General features: G+C 32.3%; 2 long non-coding RNA genes across 2 annotated transcripts in view; one reads left to right on the plus strand and one right to left on the minus strand.

Moving 5' to 3' along the window:
- LOC120777708 overlaps nucleotides 1–12,040 on the plus strand; it is a 137,750-nt gene that overhangs the window by 107,630 nt on the left and 18,080 nt on the right. The window contains exon 2 of the long non-coding RNA XR_005705528.1: nucleotides 7,472–7,710. This is a non-coding gene — a long non-coding RNA (uncharacterized LOC120777708). The remainder of the gene's footprint in view (nucleotides 1–7,471; nucleotides 7,711–12,040) is intronic.
- LOC120777707 overlaps nucleotides 1–12,040 on the minus strand; it is a 76,890-nt gene that overhangs the window by 36,242 nt on the left and 28,608 nt on the right. The window lies entirely within an intron of this gene.

The following is a 12,040-nucleotide window of genomic DNA, read 5'->3' on the forward strand; positions in this document are numbered from 1 at the left end:
CTTATTATCTTAAACTCCGTGTTTTTATGAAGTTTGATAAACTCGGAGTTTAAGCAAAGTTTTTAGATCAAAGCAAAGTGAAATTTTGGATGATTTGAATTCTTCAATATCTTAAACTCCATGTTTTTATGAAGTTTGATAAACTCGGAGTTTAAGCAAAGTTTTTACACCAAAGCAAAGTGAAATTTTGGATGATTTGAATTCTTCAAAATCTTAAACTCCGTGTTTTTATGAAGTTTGATAAACTCTGAGTTTAAGCAAAGTTTTTAGATCAAAGCATTTGAAACGATTTAACGAAAATTTTTCAATATCTGAAACTCCGTGTTTATGGGAAGGGTTTTAGTGTTAGCATTAAAATTGCAATACAGTGTAATTCACGGTAGTGACATTTAAAATGATTTAAGTTTTCAATATTTATCAATATTTAACCATAAACTCCTTTTTATTTTTTTAATTAATGATTTGTTATTAAAAAATGCTAGATTATTACATGACAGTTTTTAGTATTACAATAAAAAAAACACTTTTAACTATAAAATATTTACTTTTTTCGACAAAGAAGTTTTTTCAAGGGAAATTTTTTGTACTCTGCCTAAAAATTGTTAATTATTATTACTTCAAATAAGCTACACGAAACATTTATGCTCATATTTCACTTACAAATTTCCGGAAAAATTTTTTTAGTAATGAAAAATGTTTATTAAATCATTAATTTTTCTGAGTAACTGATCTAGATGACATTTAATTGAAATATGGCAGCAGAAACTTGCGCCACAGATAAAAAATTACAACTATTTTCCAGCAAAACAACAAAAGTGTGGAAATTACGCATAATAAATTCCCGTTAAATGCATGCATTCCACACAAATGAATTGCTCTACTTTCTTGGCTCACTGAGTCACGACGTAGTCTACCAAAAAGAAATCTAACTACAGCTACAAGCAATTAAGCAAAGATAAAGTGAAAATAATTTGATGATTTTGCATTTGAGAATGCTCAACACACCAGCATTTGGGTGTGTGCGTGTGTCTGCAATTTGTCAAAAACCAATTAAATATGGCGTCATAAAAATTGACACTTGCCGCATAACCGTACAAAACTAAGCTTTAATGGCCGAATAACATGGAAAATTTAATGATGGAGTAGCCGTACAATCTACACGCTTTGAACTCTGCTGCGAAATGGTAGAAAGCCAACAACACTCGAGGCATAAATGAAGCAATAAAACAACAACAAAATAATAACAATTATAAATTATGTACATTTGTAGCATACTCTACACACCCACTGTGTCAGCGTGGCACTGGGACGGCGGCTGGCATTCCAGCAGAGGTCAACTGCGTTTTATGAACTTTCAATTATAATCACAACTAACGTTAGTTTGTATGTGTGTGTTTGTTGATTTTTGTGTGAAAATGCATGAATTCTTGTATTTCTATGATAGAGCGGCACAGTCGGTGCTGCAAGTATGAAAGTTCAGTTTGTTTTTACTAAATTGTTGTTGCTTTATTGTAATAGTCCAGTGTGTAGACTGATACACCAAACATTCTTTCATTCATTGATTCATTCATCAGCCACACGAAATCATTGAAAGCAACGCTGTGTTAAATTTCTGCTCTATTTTTCTATTGACTGTTGACCAGAGCAAATAAATTCCAGAGCAATTATAAATGCAATTAAAGCTTGGTTAAAACATGTATGGTATAAATAAAAGCAATATCAAATAAAATATGATAGCAAAGCCAAGCATGCATGCGGTGAATATGAAGTTGGAATGCATGAAATTAAAATGTAACAGAAGTGTAGCTGAAATAAAGATTAATGTACGAAGTTATTCGAAGGTAAAACAATAACAAAATTTCTTCAGGAAATATTTTAAGCAATAATTTTTCACATACCTTCAGTTTTAAAGCAATATTTTAATTAAAATATTTTTATTAACTGAAATTTTGAACTTTATGGCAACGTTGTATGTACATCAGGAAACATTATCAACCATAAGCCTTCTTAAACTATTTTAGTTTGATATACATACATTTTGTAATAATTTTACTTAGGATTGAAAATATTTTTTGAAGATTTACCACCTATCAAACTGATTGACTATTTTGAAATATTTTTTTGGGAGTTGCCACCTGGTTGAAAAAGTTTTAACTAAGAAAAATTATGGCTCTCAAACTAATTGACTATTCTGAAATCATACATATTTTTCGCAGAGATGCCACCTGTTTGAAAAAATATTAATTAAGAAAAGTTTGCGCTTTCAAAAAAGTTGACAACTTTGAAATCATATATATTTTTTAAAAATACTTTTTGAAGAGTTGCCACCCGTCTGAAAATTTGTTAATTAAGAAAAATTAGAACTATCATAATAATTGACTATTTTGAAACCATAATACTGTTAACTGTACTGTACTGTGTTTTTTTTAGGTAAACTTTTTCAAACAGCTGGCAATTCCTCTAAAAATACTTTTAACTAAGATGGTACTTCAATCTCTTTAGTGTGTGATTCACAATGCATTTTTCATCAATTTAATTAAAATAAAAATTTCAAACATGTGGCAACCCGATTAAAATTTTTTTCTTTTATTTTTATTTAATTTTATTTAATTAACAAAAATTAGCGTCATCTAATTAATTTACTATTTTGAAACCATATCACGGTTAATTTTTTTACCTTACTTACTTTTTACTTTTTCCAACAAGTGGCAATCTCTCTAAAAATATGTTTAACTATGTGGTTGCTGGTGTGTTATCGACATTGCATTTTTTTTATCAATTAATTAAAATACAAAAATTACAGATTTGGCAACTCAATTTTCCTCTTTAAGGTTTCTTGAATTTTGTACAAGTTGATGCAAATATTGTAATAATTTCGTTGTGGATACATTTTTTGATAAATTTTATTAAAATAAATTTCAAACATGTGGCAACTCAATTTAAAATTTTTTCCTCTTTAAGTTTTTTTGAATTTTATACACGTTGATGTACATACACATTGCAATAATTCCTGCACTTTTTGCAATTTTTTTTATATGTACATATGTGTATGTATGGCAACTCTTCTAGAAATTTTTAAACATTTAAGTTTCTTATAACTCCTTGGTTCCATAGATTTTAATTCCTTAAATGATTTATATGAAGTAATAATTTTAAACAAGTGGCAACCCTGATTAAAATATTTTCAACTGCGGCGGATGGGAATAAGTGTCAACAATGCATGCAGAAAGTGAAGAGAAGCAGGCATACGAGAGACACTGGAACAGCTGCAATGCTTCCGTCCAGTTTTATATAGAACTCGTCTTAGATATCGAGAAGCTTCGCAGTTCAAAGGAGTAGTTTAAGTATCAAAATATCAAGTTGCTCTTAAAGTTTGCCAAAATCGTTGCCATCCTGAATGACGAATATTTCAGCTCAAATTAAACTAAGCCTTCATCGGGCGTTACTAGATGGGTAATGGTAAGGGGTGACAGTCAGTCAGTATAATCTAACCTAATCAGTTTTGAAGCAGTCAACCAAATCTACTCAGTTGAGCTACTTCAAAACGACTGCCTTAAAAAGTGCTCCCGCGAGATAAAATTTAAAACAGCAAACAGATTACAACTATTCAAGCAACAACAACAATAATTAGTGATAAAATAGCTATTCACAGATAAAGGAAAAAATCCAGAAAAACCAATAACAGTAACAACAAAGGCAACAATAGGAAAGCGAATGCGTTTCTAATGTTTAATTGGAAAATGTTGTGTAGAAACATCAAACAATATGGCAAACGACTTAATTAAATTCGCGTAAATTTCAATTACATAGCAATAACAACAACAACAACTACAAAAATAATATAACAAAATTGGCAGCAAGGTTTGTATGTCAGGTTGAATTCTTTTCTACATTTTCGCTGAGCTGCAAATAACTTTAAAAGGTCGCTGATTGTCTGTGCGCTCTGTTTAGACACTAGTACGTATGTATGTGTGTGTGTATCTATGAATGAGTATGAATGAAAACAACTAGGCACTAGCATATTTGTTGCCGTTTAGGGAAGCTCGTCAGCTAATTGACAAGCCGGAACGAGCGTTTTTCTATCAACATCCCCCCTTACAGCGACTGCCGCAGCTGCGCGCCTAGACATTTTAGAGCTCAAAGTTCTGATGAGCAAAATACGTACAATATATACATATGCACAATATACAATATGGTATATACATATGTACATATGTATGTATTCATATATTGTATGGTATGTATATATGTATATATGTACATATGTATATATGAATATTTGTGTATGCTGCGTTGGGTCTCAGTCTGTCGATCGCCGACAAGTGTCGATTTTGTAGCTATTTTTAAATCGCAGCGCGAAAATAGCAAAAAGCAAGCATGAAAGACATCTACTAGTATGTACATATATGTAGTACATGTTATATATTTGTAAATATATACATATATACATAAGTATATACACTTTTACTATAAATAACTATATTTGTAGTTATGTGCTTGTGTTCTATGCAAAAAGGCAAATATAGCTTATTGTTTGTTTTTTGTAGGCGATTTGGCGGCAGTGAGGCTGCTGTCTGTGCAAGATTACAAATATTTAAGTCATATAAACGCTTATCGTCACTTAAAATGCAAAATAAAGTAACATCACTTTTCATAAGTTTACAGGCGAAGGAAAAACGATATACAGTAGGGCCTCCGGATCAATTAAAACCGGCTCCTATCCGGAATATAAGGAAATCCGGATTACCAAAGACATATCAGAACTATGTATTACGAAAAAATTTTTATAAATTTCTGTTTGTTTATTATAACAAATAATACACATGTTCCAAAAGAACAAAAAAAACTTAAACCAATAAAGCATAAAAGCGAATGTAGTGAGTAATAAACATGTGATCCGGATTAGAGAATACGGATAGAGAATGTCGGTCCGGATTACAAGGGACATAATAGAAGTTTTGAGTTTTTTAACCCTGTCCGGATTACAGTGGAATCCGGATTAGGCCATGTCCGGATTAGCGGACCTCTACTGTAATAGGAACCACTTATATCGAAAAAAATTGAGTTTTGGTTATAAAGTGGTTATACTATATATTGGTTATACATATATTGATTATATCTGACAGCGGAAGCTGAAAATTTTGCGCTACATATGGATATGTAACATGATGTAGTGAATCGTAAGCAGAAAACAAAATCAATTTCGATTTTAGGTGACGATATATTTTATGTATGTATGTACATATGTATATCGATTTTTGAAAAAAAGCGAAAAGAAAAGAAAATAATGAAATAATATTAAGCTGGTGGCAACACCTTAAACAATATTTATGTAAGAAATTTAATTTTAATCAATAATAAAAGTATTGCAGATACGTAGTTTCGAATATTTCAAACGCCTAAATTTTTAATAATTTGAGACAAGTGGTAACACCGTAAAATAATATTTACATGAATGTTTTTCAGAAGCCATAACATGTAAACAACTTAATTAAATAATTACATATACATACATACATATGTCTTACATTGAAAACAATTTTTGATAAGGTGGGAACACTGTATAATTTTAATACAATATTTTTTAAAAACATTATTTTTTTATACGTATCCTTCTAGAAGCACATAATATTTTATTTATATTTTTTTTTGTTTTATACTATGTACATTTGCTTGTATGTTATTAATTTTACAATTTTGGAAAGGTGGTAACACCACAAATAATATGTTTGTAAGAAATTCAAGGGGATATTAAAAATATTGTAGTTAGATAGCTTTTCAAATTTTAAGCCCAAAATTAATTAAAAAATAACAAAGTAATTTTAGGCAGATGGCAACGCCACAAAATTATATTTATGAAAAAAACTTGCTTAATACATTTCGTAGTGGATGTAATAATAATTAAATAAATAGTTATATACCTAGCATTTGGCATTTTTTTAAAGGTGGCAACACTGTAAAATATATATCTTTATGGTATATTTATTTTTTTATGCATGCTTTTATAGAAAACATAATTTATTATTTATTTAACTTTTTAGTTAATATATTTGCAACTTAATGCTTATGGCAACCTTTTTAGACAGCTGGTAACGTCACAAAATTATTTTTATGAAAAAACTTGCTTTATACATTTCGTAGTGGACATAGTATGTAATAATAATTAATTAAATAGTTATATGACGAGCATATGGAAATTTTATTTTAAGGTGGCAACCCTGTAAAATATATATTTCTTTTTGGAAGATTTATTTTTTAATATATGTCTTTATAGAAAACATAATTTATTATTTATTTAGTTTTTATTGTTTTTAAATATTTATTTATGTAATTTAATACTTGTGGCAACTCTCTGTTACACATTTTATCAAATTCTTTCAGGCGAGCGATACTTTATGTGCCAATCAAATTTAGAGGCATATATGTATATTAAAAAAAATAAATTTGTTTCTTGTCTTCTTTATTGTTGTACCTACATAGTACATGAAATACTTCAAGCAAATCCCAAAATAAATCGCCTCGAATATTGTCTGTAGCCTACAATTTAAATGCTGACGAAATGTCTGCCAACGCTATTACACATTTGGCATATGTAATTAGTTCTTTTCATGAAATCGAGGAAGTCGAAATATTTGCTTGTAGCAGAGTGTATGCCAGATACCAGACACCAGAAACAAGCAACTAGAAAAAAATATACAAAATTGCCGCAGGTCTTTAATTTATGCTTTCAAAGCCAAACAATTGTTGTCGACTCTTTTGTTTTCCCTCAACTACTCAAGCGTATTGAAATTGATATTCAATAGCAATGGACACTAACAAATATTTTTTGCATAAATCAATCAATTGTTGCTGTTATTCGAAAATAAACAAATACTTGTAGTCAATTTGAGAGAATTTAATAATGAAAAGAATTCGGATGCTTTGGTCATTGTGTGGGGAAATATTTTTGTGTTTATAAACATTTTTTATCGATTTTATTAATTTATTTTTTGTTTTGCAAAAAGTAGTCATATGACAATGAGAAGTTTTGCTAAAATACGATTTTATTGTACCTAATTGGAAAAAACTCTTTTAAATTATAGAATATGATTTTTGTTTAAAATTAATGTACACTATGAAAGAGATCCGATTTTGAGTTTGGTAACTATACACTCAGTATCAAAATTGACTCGGACTGATTTCCGAAAACTTTTTTGCCGCTTCGGCTTGCGAGACTATACACACAGTATCTAATTTGAGTTTAACTGGTTTCCGAAAAGTGTTTGTCGTTTCAGTTTGCACGCGTAGTTACAGTATACTCCCGTGTCAATTGTGATCTTACCCCAATAAAAACCTATTTGTATTTCTTTAGGGGTCTTCACATGAAAATCCACAAACCCTTATTTCAAACTAGGTGTGACCTTACTTGAAAATAATCTCGATGATCTTGTTAGCGATCAAAAAGCTAATCTGTTCATTTTTCTCATTTCAGGTAGTTTCATTTAAGTGAGTTGCTGCAGAGTCAAGACGGATCGAGGTATTAGATATTTCAATTTGCCCTCAAGTTAATCAATCCTCTCAAATACGCATGGGACTGTTAGTGCTCGCTCCAACATTACATAAAACCCAAATCGAGTATTTTGACGTTATACAGTGTCATCGAGAAAAAAGAGTATTTTGAGTCCAGGATGAATGGCCGATCAAAACAAATACCAAACAGCGGTGAAACAGGTAAGTTTAATTTCACGGTACAAATTATTTTTAATTCAAAATCAGTCAAAATTTCAAACCTCGAAACATAGCTAATAATATGTAGCTAGATGCCCTGAAACATTGTTAATTTGAACTATATAGCTAGACGCCACGATATCTATCGTTCCTTACTAAACCGACTTTGTTTGAGTCGAATATTTCAAAAAAAATGTACTAAATTTCGGTTGAGAATCTATTGAGGTTTTGCACTGCGACCTATGGTCATGTTGTGTTGAGAATCTAGTAAAACCAACAATTATGACTACAAATCTAGAAAAAATCGAAGTGTAACAAGGTTAAAATTAGTTCTGTGAAAGTGTGAAGTGTAAAATTAGCTAAATAGAACTCCTCAATCGGTTTTGTAGACTCAGATGGGTTTCTTTGCGACATATGATTCTGTAATTTCGATAAAATGACTCGACGTGGTTTCTACTTTAGTATGGAATATCTGCATGGAAATCACTTTCTAAGGCACTTTCGTTTTTCTTTAATGCAATTGAAGCTTTTATTGGTCATCTTTCTTCGGAGAAAACACTTCTAAAGGCATTTCCAGCTTCTTGTTTGATGTAACTGAAGGTTTTTGATTGTCCTTCTTCGGAGAAATCACTTCTGAAGGCATTTCCAACTTTCCTTGTTGCAACTGAAGCCATCCTTGGTTATCTTTCCTTGCAGAGACTGTGATATGTAGGAACTAAAAGTTTGCAAAAAAACATGTTTTCACAAAACTGTAAGCTTTCAGTATTTTTGACTATAATTTCGAGTTTTGTCTCGCATTGGTATGGATTTTTGGAAGAGTGTACGATAAGTTCGCCACGTAGTTTGTAACAACCAGAGCGAAATTTCGGAGTCCTTATAAAGTATGTATGTATATAAATGATCACCGTGACAGCTGAGTCGATCTATCAACCTGTATATACGCGCATTTTTCGCTCAGTTTTTGAGATATCGATCTGAAAACTTGAGCATGTCCCTAATTTCTCAAGAAACTACTTATATGTTAAAACCACCGATATCGAAAAACTATAGCGTATAGCTGCCATACAAACTGAACGATCCAAATAAAGTTCTGGTATGGAAAACTTTTTTATTTGAGAAGATATCTTCATGAAACTTTACATGTATTATGTCCTAAAACAGCGCTATAATATCTGAAAAAATTTTCGCGATCGGAATACTATAACATATAGCTGCCATACAAATTAACCCTTGAAAATCAAGTGTTGGTATGAAAAACTTTTTTGTTTGAAAAGATATCTGCACGAAATTTGGCACGAATTATACCCCAAGATAGCTCTATAATATACAAAGAAATTTTGCACATCGGACCACTATAGCGTATAGCTGCCTTACAAACTGACCTATCAAAATCAAATCCTTGTATGGATAACTGTTTTATTTGAAAATATATATTCACGAAATTTGACATGGATTATTGTCCAAAATCGCGCTAAAATATCTGAAGAAATTTTCAAGATCGAACCACTATGGCATATAGCTGCCATATAAACCGACCTATCAAAATCAAGTCTTTGTACGGAAAACTTTTTCATTTGACGAGATAACTTCATGAAATGCGGCACAGATTATTGCCGAAAGCAGCCATATAATCTCCAAAGAAATCGTTCAGATAAAGCCACTATAGCATATAGCTGCCATACAAACTAATCGATCAAAATCAAGTTCTTATATGGAATATTTTTTATTAGTGAAGAGCATTTTAGCTTTGATGCAATTGTAGTTAAGGATTTTTTCTTATTTTATTTAATTTTTAACTTAAGAGCATCGAATATGCTACTTTTAATAAAATTTTAATATCATTTTTATATATTTTCGGTACAAAATGCATGCTAACATAAGCCACCAGCTATAAAGCGCTTTAGACTGGCAGTTTTATATTTTCCGCTCTTCAAACTCATAAAATCGCTAAAAACTCGTGTTAAACGAAATAACAAAGTGGCAATTTATGTATTTTGTTGTTACAACAACACTTGCAACAAACGTTTCTATGCATTTACATATGAAAGTGCAATAAAGGCTCTTGAAAATTTATGTCTGCCTGTTAGCCCTTGACTAAAACATGCCTATACACACGCGTACACACACACACACATAGTGTACTTCACACATTTTACGTGCTCTTAATAAAGTTATCAATTTGTAGCAGAACCTGCTTGTCGCTGGGCAATAAAAGAAGCGCTCGACGCCCACGCAACGAAAATTTTAACACAATGACTCGATTGGCGGCATTTATGGCGCAAACACACATACACGCACATACGTTGAATTAATATTGCTTACAGCATTTGTGGCAGCAACAACCTAATATACCTAGCATACAAAGGCCTCTAATTTATGTGCGCCCTAAGAGCCCTTTCAATTTCTTTACTACTTGCGAGTTTTTTTTTTACATTCTTTGTAGTTGTTGTGATTTTTTAGAGTTGTATTAGCGCCCAACGCCATAAAATGTCGTCATAAAGTAATTATGTTAATTTGAAGTGTCACATTTGTATAAAAAAACGCATAAAATATATAAACTATGTATTACATATGGTCCACACGCCGGTTAACTGGCGCACTGTGGGTGCAAAGAGCGCTCATAAAAAGCGTGTCAAATAAAATGGACTATAGATAAAAATGTATGTGTCAATAAAATTGAGTTTATGTGCTCTTCAAAATTCATATCTCCAACAAAAAGTCCAGTGATTTAATTTTAAAAATATTGAGTGCAATTCGGAAAATGTCAAAAGCGTTTGAAGAGTGGAGTGCAGTATGGTATTACATAGCAAGAAGACACGCCCACACTGCAAGTGAATTTATACTAGTGCAACTTGAAAAGCATACTCATTTATACTGTAATACACTTCACAAATACAAAATAGGAAGTACTTTGATGGCTCAGTTTGTATATCAGCTATATATTAAGTGATCGATTTCTTCGGAGATCGCACCATTACCTTAGGCCATGACGAATTTCTTGTAGTTATCCCGTCAAATGAAAAATCTTTCCATACAAGCTCTTAATTCTGATTTTTCAGTTTGTATGGCAGCTATATGCTTTAGTGGTCCGGTATCGGCTGATCCGACAAATAAGCAGCTTCTTGTTGAGAAATGAGGAATTTCAAGATTTCAAGGTTGAGGTCTAGTGCTAGAACACGAGATGTCAACGGAGTTCCAACTGGATTCCAATCCGATGTGAACGGGATAAGGGTGCCACCTCCTGCTAGCTCATCGGCTTTGGAATTTCTAGCAATTCCGCTTTGACTGGGCACCCAAAGGTGTTCCGTTATTAAGTAGCTTTATGCTATTCAAAAAGAAGAACTGGAATACAAATTTTCCATATGAGCTGAGTGGGTTTAGGCTCCACTTTAAGTTTTTGAACTTTCGAAATGAAAAAATGAATGTTGCGTTCATTTCAGGATGGTTAAAAAGTATTCACACCATATCTGGTAAATTTTTCTGGTTCACTTTTAAAATTAATCGCTTTACAATTATTGAAGTTGAGGTGTTTAAGCGTTATAGCTTTACAATTTAGGTATATTGTTACGATGATTGCTCTAAGACTCAGGAAAGTTGGGCACGAACGCGGAAATTCTGAGAATTTCGTCTTCTTCCAGTTCATCTCTTAGAATTTCGAGTACTGCGTCCTATGGCTTTTTCTCTGGGCTATTCGCAAGGGGCGAAGTCGCTGGAGAAGAGGCGCGGTTAGCTTCCTCATCGCTGGTTCGTAGTTCGGAAGGAAGCTTGGAGGAGGAGTGTTCTGTAAGGAGTTCTCCGTCAAAGTAAATTTTAGATGAGGTGGATCGCGTCAAACAAAAATTGTCAAAATTTTACGAAGGAATGTTTAGTAGAAAAATCCAGCCACTTTCTCTTCCATAGTCCAGCTATTTCAAGTCTGAAGTTGAAACATGTCGGCAGTCAAAGTTACGGCGAACCAGGGGAGATAGCCGAAACTGATATTAAACGCCACAAAGCAGCGGAGGTTGATGAATAGCGGACCGAGTTGCCCTGATAAAGAGCATCATGGAAAATCAACAACTGCCCAGATATTAACCATGCGCCTAATCTTGTAAAACACCCGTGAAACTAGGAACGTCACACACACCTCTTCGTCGATTTTGAAACTGCTATTGAAAAGGAGCTGCCTTTATGCCGCGATGTTTAAATTTGGTAACCCTGGAAAACTTATGCGGCTATGTAAACTGAGAGTGAGCAACACTAAAAGCACCGTCACCTCTCCGAGCCGTTCGATACCAAACGAGGTTTCAGAAAAAGAGATTCCCAGTCGTGCGACTTCTGCAATTTACTGCTG

Source organism: Bactrocera tryoni, chromosome 5 (assembly GCF_016617805.1).
Source record: "Bactrocera tryoni isolate S06 chromosome 5, CSIRO_BtryS06_freeze2, whole genome shotgun sequence".
Taxonomy (NCBI): Eukaryota; Metazoa; Arthropoda; class Insecta; order Diptera; family Tephritidae; genus Bactrocera; species Bactrocera tryoni.